Genomic DNA, 6940 nt, shown 5'->3' with positions numbered 1-6940 from the left:
CCTGAGCTCCTTCACATTGATGTGGGGCAACCGCTCTGCTCCGGACCACAACCGCTGTGTCATGAGGTCCCCCAGGTGAGCCCCCTATCCGTGGTCTGATGCATCTGTCACCAGCGTCAGATCCGGTTGTGGGGCGGCAAAGGGGATGCCTTCACAAACCACAGGCTGGGACTGCCACCACAGCAGGGAGTCCAGCAGTTGGAAACTGGCGCAGGGAGGCCACTGCTTGCTGGATAGCCTGGAATAGGAACACCGGAAGGCTTGCCCTGGCCTGCACCACGTCCAGGACCGCCCCTATGAATTCCACTCTCTGCGTGGGTACAAGCGTGGACTTGGGGATGTTGACCAGGAGCCCCAGCTCGCAGAACAACCTCAGGGCCACCTCCACGTGGCTCTGCACTTCTGCCTCGAATCGGCCCGCCAGGAGCCAGTCGTCAAGGTACGGGTACACCCGGATTCTCTGCCTCCGTAAGAAGGCCGCCACCACCGCCATGCACTTCGTGAACACCCTTGCGGCCGCGGCTAGACCAAACGGGAGAACCGCAAACTGGTAATGTTTTCAGCCCATGGTGAAGTGTAGGAATCGCTGATGTGCTGGGTGGATGGCAATATGAAAGTATGCGTCCTTCATGTTGAGGGCAGCGTACCAGTCCCCTGGATGCAGGGAAGGGATGATGGTGCCCTGAGAGACCATGAGGAACCAGGCCTTGACCAGGTGTGACATTATTGACATAAGCTGGGACCGTATAGATCATTGTTGCAACCAAAGTCCTGTAGTGGCACCAAATCTTGTATAAAGGGGGTTAAATAAGGTGTCTAAGACAAGGTTATGGTTTGCTGGTTATGATTATGCTATCTGTATATGTGTGTCATTTTTGTAGTTAAAGTTATGAATATTGGCTCTATACTGTCTGTATTTCAAATTTATGCTATGCTTCTCAGTGACACCCCAGACAAGTTGGTGTCAGCTCTGCCTAGCCTGCTTGATGGCCCATTAAGGACCATCAGCTATACAACTGACCCATTGAGAGAAGGCAGACACACCTTGTAACTCAGCAAGGTATGCAGGGACATGCCTATGGACAGAACTCTGAGGTTTTTCCAGGCCATGTGATGGACAGCTTGTCTTTGGAACAAAGAAAGAAAGACCACACGGCATGAGAAAATAAAAAGCTGCTGCAGCTCCTCCATCTTGTCTTCAATCCTGCTTCTTACCTCTGGAGGAACTTTGCTACACTGAAGCTTTGAATAAAGGACTGATGACCCATCCCAGCTGTGGATGTACTCCAGAGACTTGATTTGAACCTGCAGTTTATTCTATCACTGCTACAAGCCTGAACCAAGAACTTTGCCATTACTGTATGTAATTGATTCCATTTAACCAATTCTAGCTCTCATCTATATTTCTTTCCTTTTATAAATAAACCTTTAGATTTTAGATTCTAAAGGATTGGCAACAGCGTGATTTGTGCGTAAGATCTGATTTGTATATTGACCTGGGTCTGGGGCATGGTCCTTTGGGATCGAGAGAACCTTTTTTCTTTTACTGGGGTATTGGTTTTCATAACCATTTGTCCCCATAATGAGTGCCACTGGTGGTGATACTGGGAAACTGGAGTGTCTAAGGGAATTGCTTGTGTGACTTGTGGTTAGCCAGTGGGGTAAAACCAAAGTCCTCTCTGTCTGGCTGGTTTGGTTTGCCTTGGTGTGCACAGAAACCCCAGCCTTGAGCTGTAACTACCCTGCTTTAAGCAGTTTGTCCTGAATTGGCACTCTCAGTTGGGTCCCGCCAGAACCAGCATTGTTACACCAGGAACTTGTTGAGCCCGCGCAGGTCTAGGATGGGGCAAAGGCCCCCTTTGGCCTTGGGAATGAGGAAGTACCAGGAGTAGAACCCCTTTCCCCTTAGGCTGTTTGGCACCGCCTCTACTGCCCCCGCCTCTAGCAGTGAGCCGACTTCCTTCTGTAGGAGATGCTCGTGAGAGGGGTCCCTGAAGAGGGACGGAGAAGGGGGGTAAGAGGGGGGAGGGAGGCAAACTGCAGCAAGTACCCGTTCCGCACCGTGCATAAGACCCAAAGGTCTGATGTAATGGTGGACCACGCACAGGAGAAACGGGACAGGCAGTTCAGGAAACAAAGGGACAGATCTGGTGACTGGTCTGGTACGCTGTCCTCGAGTACACCTTCAAAAGCCTGGCTTAGTGCCTGGCTGGGGTTTGTGCTGGCCTTGGTTCTGGCCTGGCGCATTATTGTTACTATTGTTGTTGCGCCATCGCCTGTTATCCCTGCCTCGCCTATGGTAAGGCTCATGCCTATGGTGAGGCTGGTACTGGCGTTGAGGGGGAGGCTGCAGCTTAAAGGGCTTCCTCTGGGTCAACGATGTGTGCATACCCAGCGACTTAAGCGTAGCTCGCGAGGCCTTGAGACTATGTAGCCTTGTGTCTGTCTGGTCCGAGAAGGGCCCGGACCCTTTGAAGGGGAGGTCCTGGAGTGTATTCTGGACCTCGGGTGGCAGGCCTGACTCCTGGAGCCACACCGAGTGCCTCATGACCACCCCTGACGCGATTGGTCTAGCCACCACATCTGCCGAATCCAGGGAGGCCTGGAGAGAGGTCTTGGCTACTGCCTTGCCCTGGTCCACCAGGGCCGTGAACTCCTGTTGGGAACCTTGCGGGAGGTTGTCCTTAAACTTCCCTACCGCCACCCAGGAGTTGAAATTGTACCTGTTGAAGATGGCCTGCTGGTTCGCAATCCTCAACTGAAGGCCCCCAGATGAGTACACCTTTCTGCCAAAAAGGTCCAGGCGTTTTGCCTCCTTTGCCCTAGGGGCCATGGCCTGCTGTCCATGGCGCTCGCTTTCGTTTACCACTAAGACCATTAGGGAGCATGGACTCGGGTGGCAGAACAAGAACTCATAGCCCTTAGACGGGGCAAAGTATTTACGCTCCACTCCTTTGCCCGTTGGAGCACTGGAGGCCGGGGTCTGCCATATAGTCTTATAGTTGGACTGAATGGTCTTAATTAGCGGGAGCGCTATTCTGGATGGACCTTCGGGGCTCAAAATGTCCACCATGGGGTCCTCCTGCTCAACGATCTCCTCGGCCTGCAACCCCAAGTTTTGGGCAACCCTGCACAGCAATTCCTGGTGGGCTCTATGGTCTATTGGCGGAAGGCCGGACACCTCTGTACCTGCCACCACCTCATCGGGGGAAGACGAGGAGGTTAGCTGCTGCTTGACCCCCTCTGGTTGGTCCCCTTCTCCCATGGGAGGGGCCTCCGGCTCTGGCCAGGAGTTCATGGGACAGCACCGGGCTCGGTGCTCGTCTCTCTGGTTTATGCTGGGGGGATGCTGGAGGCCTGGATACTGTAGCCTCTGGCATCATCTAGCGTCAGTGTGGGGACCGGGACCGCTGCACCGAGTAACTTGCCCTGGATGGGGCCCCTTGGTGCTCCTGATAGGCCCAGGGGGTCCAGTGCGGGTAGCTATAGTGGCCAGAGTCAGCTCCAGACTGCGGTGACGCCAATCGCGAAGGCCATGGCAGTGCCAACGATCTGCGCCGGCGGGAGAACGAGTGGCTCCTGGCTGAGCAGGAGCGGTACCGGTATTCCCGGACCGGGACCGGGACCGGGACCAGTGCCTGCGTTCCTGGACAGGGACCATCTGCAGGAGTCCTCTGGCGAGGGCCAACTCAACTCCTCCCAGTGCCGGTCTCTGGGTGGTGCCAGAGAGCGGAGTGCCCTTTCCGGTGCTTCTTCGCACTGACCCACCGCTGATGCCGAAACCTCCTTCTGGGCCACTGGCAAGTGTGAGTCCGCGGCGTCGGAGCTCGACCGGGACCAAATCCGGGAGCGGTGCTGGGATGGTGTCCTCAATGGCACCCGAGGCATGGGTGCCAGAGGGTTCTCTCCATAAAGGAGGGGGCTTGCCGCCGACAGCTCGATGAGGTCCTTTGCAGCCCCAAAGGTGCCAGGTGTAGAGGGCTGATCCGTTATGCCCTCCAGCCCATTGTCCACACTGAGCTCACTTAGGTCTGAGCTCGGTGGGGCTTGTGCTGCCGGGACTGCCGGTGTCAGCGCCGGTACTGCGGCCTTCCCGCTCTTATCGGCACTCGGGGCCTTGGGAGGCACCAGCCTCCTGTGCAGGGAAAGACTGCTCCTTCCTTTCAGCTGCGCCGGGGGCCGCACCGGGGAGGACGAGTGGTGCCAAAGCCTAGCCTGGCGCTCTGGGGCCCACAGTTTACGGTGCTTAGCCGTGCCGGGTCTCTCGACGGCTCCAGGGCACTACGCACCAAGGAAGCCTGAGCCAGCGTCGGGCGCTCCGGGCCCAGCGGCTGCAATGTGGCCTCCATCAATAGTTGCTTTAGACGAAAGTCTCTTTCTTTCCTTGTCCTTGGCTTAAACGCCTTGCAAATCCTACACCATTCAGTTTGATGTCCGTCCCCCAGGTAACATAGACACGAGTCGTGGGGGTCCCTAACTGGCATAGGTTTGCGGCATGTGGCGCAAGCCTTGAAGCTGTGGGCCTGCGACATGCCCCGCGGCCTGGGGTGGGTGCTGGAGGCCTCCAAGCACCTAATGACTTAAGTGTCCACAATAGGTATGGTAACAAACTGATAACAGTTACTCTAAAGGCTAAGGGACTGCTCTTCTACGAGGGAGAGAGAGAGGTTGTTCCAACGCCTCCACAGACGGTAAGAAGGAACAGGAGGGGGTCGGACCGGTGGGGGTATATATGTACGGTGCAGTGGCACTGCTTGGAGGGCCCCGCTGGCCTGATGGGAGCCGCTAAGGGAAAAAGTTTCTGACACTCGTGGACGCCGTGCGTGCACACCTATTGTGCAATGGATGTGAACAAGCACTTGAAGAAGAACCACCTTTCTGTATACAGTGCTATAAAATCCCTCCTGGACAGAGGCAAAATCCTTTCACCTGTAAAGGGTTAAGAAGCTAAGGTAACCTCGCTGGCACCTGACCCAAAATGACCAATGAGAGGACAAGATACTTTCAAATCTGGAAGGGGGGAAAAAGGCTTTGGTCTGTCTGTGTGATACCTTTCCCGGGAACAGATCAAGGATGCAAGCCCTTCAACTCCTGTAGAGTTAGTAAGTAATTTAGCTAGAAAATGTGTTAGGTTTTCTTTGTTTTGGCTTGTAAATTCGCTGTGCTGGAGGAAATGTGTATTCCTGTTTTTGTATCTTTTTGTAACTTAAGGTTTTGCCTAGAGGGATTCTCTATGTTTTGAATCTGACTGCCTGTAAGATTATCTTCCATTCTGATCTTACAGAGTTGTTCTCTTATCTTTTTTTTTGCTCTTCTAATAAAGTTCTGGTTTTTAAGAATCTGATTGGGTTTTTTGGGTCTTAAAAATCCAAGGGGTTTGTGCTCATCTTGTTTATTCTCAAGCCTCCCCAGGAAAGGGGGTGTAAGGGCTTGGGGGGATATTTTGGGGAAATAGGAACTCCAAGTGGTCCTTTCCCTGTTCTTTGTCTAAATCACTTGGTGATGGCAGCATACTGTTCAAGAACAAGGCAAAGTTTGTGCCTTGGGAAAGTTTTTAACCTAAGGTGGTAAAAATAAGCTTAGGGGGTCTTTCATGCAGGTCCCCACATCTGTACCCTAGAGTTCAGAGTGGGAAAGGAACCTTGGCACAAGATGTTTTGAAAATCAACATTAACGGTCCAACAAGCACCTCAGCCAACTCTTTTAAAACTCTTGGATGCATTTATCCAGTCCTGCTCATTTAAAAATGTCTAACTTTAGTAGCTGCTGTTTAACATCCTCCTGAGCTATTAATGGAATGGAAAGCATGTTATTAGATGATATGACTATATCATCTGTTTTTTCCCCAACTACTGAATAGAAATAGTTATTGAAAACTTCTTGCCTTTTCTACATTATTATTAACTCTACCATTTCCATCTAGTAATGGATCAATACGATTGTTAGGATTCTTTTTGTTCTTAATATACTTGAAAAATCCATACTATTCTCCTTAACTCTACTGACCACAGATTTCTCTTTCTGTCCCTTTGGTTCTCTTATTTATTTTTTACAATACCTAGCTTCTGATTGTGACCCAGGGACCCCTTGGTGACAACTGGCAGAGGGCACGGGGGGCATAGGGTTATCAGGGTATCTTCTGGTTTGGATATGTGCACAACAACTTATTGAAGGATGGGAATGGGAGGTCTCTACCCAGGTTGTCATAATCATTGCAAAATATATGTATGGATAATATTTAAGAAATTATGTATCTATACTAAAATTTATGTTCTAAATAACACTCTGCCCTCCCCACTACAGAACACTTTGGGAACAGAGCACATGACAGAATAGCACAAAGTCTAACATCTTCTCTTTGCTAAGGAAAAACTTGGGGTTAAGTCCAGTAAGGGAACAGAAGCTCCTTATAACTGACCCACAGCTAACCACTGACCCTGCTCCACACAAACCATCTCACGTCTACACTGTAAAACCAAAAAACCCATGCATCAGTGACTCCAAGAGCCTAAGAGACTCGGGCTCCCGGGGCCAAAAATAGCAGCATAGACATTCTTACTCAGGCTGGAGCCGAGGCTCAGAGAGCTACCCCCTAACCAGGTTTTGGAGCCCAGGATCCAGTCCACACTGGGATATCTATATGTCTGTTTTCAGTGCTGTAGTGTGAACCCTGAAAACCTAAGTGTCTAGACCCAGACTTTAAGAGTCACTGATGCGTGGGGTTTTTTTTGGTTTTGTTGTGTAGACAGTGTAGTGGTTTTGCTGCTGCGGGTTATTTTGTTTTGCAGTATAGATGCCCCTCAGACATGCAAAATATTACCCCACTTTAGCCAGGCCCTGAGGATTCCTTCTGAGTCACTGCCATCACTTACCCCTCACAAAGCCCTGGTGACAATTAACATGTATGGTACCAGACTGCTGCCAATTCCCCTGGTGAGAA

This window comes from Natator depressus, chromosome 7, assembly GCF_965152275.1.
Source record: "Natator depressus isolate rNatDep1 chromosome 7, rNatDep2.hap1, whole genome shotgun sequence".
Lineage (NCBI taxonomy): Eukaryota > Metazoa > Chordata > Testudines > Cheloniidae > Natator > Natator depressus.
This window is presented reverse-complemented; position numbering follows the sequence as displayed.